Consider the following 2500-nt stretch of genomic DNA (forward strand, 5'->3'; position numbering starts at 1 on the left):
AAGGCTTAGCACAGTGAGGAGGTGTTTGAGATGCAGAGCCAACGAAGTGTAACTTAAAGGCCAAATGCTCGCAACATTTCAACGCAACATCTTGTAACATTGTGGGGCACAGCATGTTGCATACGTTTGGCCACCATGTTGCAACATGTTGGATCAAATTTGAAAACGGTCAAATTTTTCGTGCAACATTTTGGATGTTGCATGATGTTGTACGCGTTTGGCCAAGTTCACGCAACATTGTTGCGCTAAGCCTAAGGCATGCGCGTTAGCTCCACTTCTTGCGCGCCAGGGGCCTGGGGCACTTTAACATTGACATGTTGCGTTGAAAATGATGAAAATGTTGCGTGCGTTTGGCCACCCCGTGCAACACATGTTGCAAGATGTTGCGTTGAAGTGTTGCCAGCGTTTGGCCAGGCTTTAACGTTTCTTAACTGTCCAGAAATATAGGCCGTAAATGTCTAGGTATCTCCTTTAATTCTACTGCTCAAAATAAAATAAAAAACAATCATGCCAAGTAAAACCTTAAAATAACCCCATTTTTAACCTTTTTGCCTTAGGTAGTAAAAAGATCGCGAGCTCAAAGGGACACTTCGTGCCACTTATAAAGATGGACCTCGCATCGGTTGCTACCAAGTCAAACACTTATTCCTAAAAAAAGTCTGTTGATTTGGTAACAACCTCGTTCTCGGGGAACTGCCTCTTCATCCCTCCGGAAAGAGCCCCGGTTGCGACTAGTCACGTGTGTGTTAGATTTTTTTTCAGATTCCAGGAAAATGAATGAAGGGAGGGGCACAGAGGTTAAGTTTTTGTCTACATTGAATTCATCTACTGAGCTTAGCGGCGCCCGGTGTGGAAATTTATCATCGCATGGCGCGGGAATGGCTATTATTATAATCTCAAACAAAGTACTTATCTTCCGTATTTTGTTGGAAGAACTGCCACTGCATCTTTCCTGGAATACTCTTTCAGGCAAATTACCTGTTTTACTTTTAAAATCACGTCTGTATCACACGAAAGCAGCACAACTTGAAGTTGTGCCTTGAAGTCTGCCTTGAGAACGTGGGCGCCATTGGAAAAGAAAAACAATCTATTTCGCCTTCCCCTAGATAGAAGTAAATACTGTTGACAAAATGAAGTCGAGGGGTCCACCCTCAGTGCGCAGCCGCAACCAGGGTACTTCTCGAGGGAGGAAGAGAGAGGACCCTGGGAACCAGGTTGACTTGGTCATAAAGTTACGCTTAAACCTGGAAGAAATATTTCCTTTGTGTGCTATTTTAACACCACTTTGCTCCAATAGCAAGACATCAAGCAATGTAAGGGGTAAAATAAAGAAAAAATAATATGTACCACAAAAACAAGAACCACTTGAGACTTTGAAAGCTTTCAACGCGTACTGTTCTCTTAGGCGTTGGCTTGTAACAGCCACACCTCAGGGTCTATAGGCATTTTCCGGGTAAAAAATGTCGGCAAGAGAAGAATTCATCCTCAAATACTGCATTTTTCATCAATTATGGACTGTGGGCCACACCATGGTGTTGTCTTTTTAATCGTGATTTGTTGTAAACAAAGTGAAGTGAAAAAGGAAAAAACAGGGGCTTTTTGTTCAAAAAATAGAGAGTAAGATAAGAGGGACTTAGTATAATAAGGAAAATAGAAAATTGACAGACTGCAGAGAAAGCTCCTAGTTTGAAGGCCCAGTGGGAGGGGGGGTGGGGGAGGGGGAGAATCTGGGAGAAAGGAAAAGGAACTTTCCTACAACTCCTGCAGCTTCGAACTCAATCGAAGTCGTTGCAGTTTAGTTTTAGCTCGTAATAGTCGGATTATGTTGAAAACGAGTAGGAATTGGGCCTAGTCTAAAATCAAAAACATTCCTGAATATTCTACGTCGGATTCAATTCAAAAGCAGACGGAATTGATGTAAGAAAATAAATGAAAGAAATCTGGAAATCATTGCTTAAGAGTCTGGTCAATTTAAACCACTGTTTCAACCATTGCTCGTTACCAGAACCCGTGCGGTTGCTTCACCATCCATTTCGCTCACTTCAGTGTCCACTTAGCAGATTACCACATCATCTACAACCACCACCATATCTGTTTCGCCCTCTACCGCCACCGTTTCGTCAAGTCGCACGGTCACTCCACTCGTCCACTAAGGCATCCACGTCGTCCATCACACATCCATTTCGCCTACTGTCACAATGGAATGAATGAGCTAGTTTGTGAAATGGATGTTAAAGTGGGCGAAATGGATACCACCATCAGTGAAAGCGGTGGAGGGAACAACAGATAAAAATACCCTCCACAAAATAGGGGCAATTTAAAACTAAATTTCAAATAATTATTATGGGGCACGCATTAGTTCTCTTACATCATATTGTCTTGTATCAGCTCAATGGTTAGTGTGTTTTTACGAGGAACCTTGTTTTACCGTAAATTAACTTCAATCCACTGAAACCGTATTCAATAGCAATACTAATGGTCAATTTTCAAAAGAATTTAG

General features: G+C 42.1%; 2 protein-coding genes across 3 annotated transcripts in view; one reads left to right on the forward strand and one right to left on the reverse strand.

The window, feature by feature from the left end:
* Positions 1-1036, forward strand: part of LOC138047929 (gamma-aminobutyric acid type B receptor subunit 2-like) — a 42076-nt gene extending 41040 nt beyond the window's left edge. For both annotated transcript variants that reach the window (XM_068894571.1, XM_068894572.1), the window contains one exon: positions 1-1036. This exon is cut by the window's left edge and continues 315 nt beyond it. The gene's annotated coding sequence lies outside the window, so the exon portion shown is untranslated.
* The window catches only part of LOC138047913 (methionine--tRNA ligase, cytoplasmic-like), a 50119-nt gene continuing 48075 nt past the window's right edge, over positions 457-2500 (reverse strand). Inside the window, exon 29 of the mRNA XM_068894570.1 lies at positions 457-2500. This exon is cut by the window's right edge and continues 974 nt beyond it. The gene's annotated coding sequence lies outside the window, so the exon portion shown is untranslated.

This window comes from Montipora capricornis, chromosome 1 (genome assembly GCF_036669925.1).
Source record: "Montipora capricornis isolate CH-2021 chromosome 1, ASM3666992v2, whole genome shotgun sequence".
Classification (NCBI taxonomy): Eukaryota; Metazoa; Cnidaria; class Anthozoa; order Scleractinia; family Acroporidae; genus Montipora; species Montipora capricornis.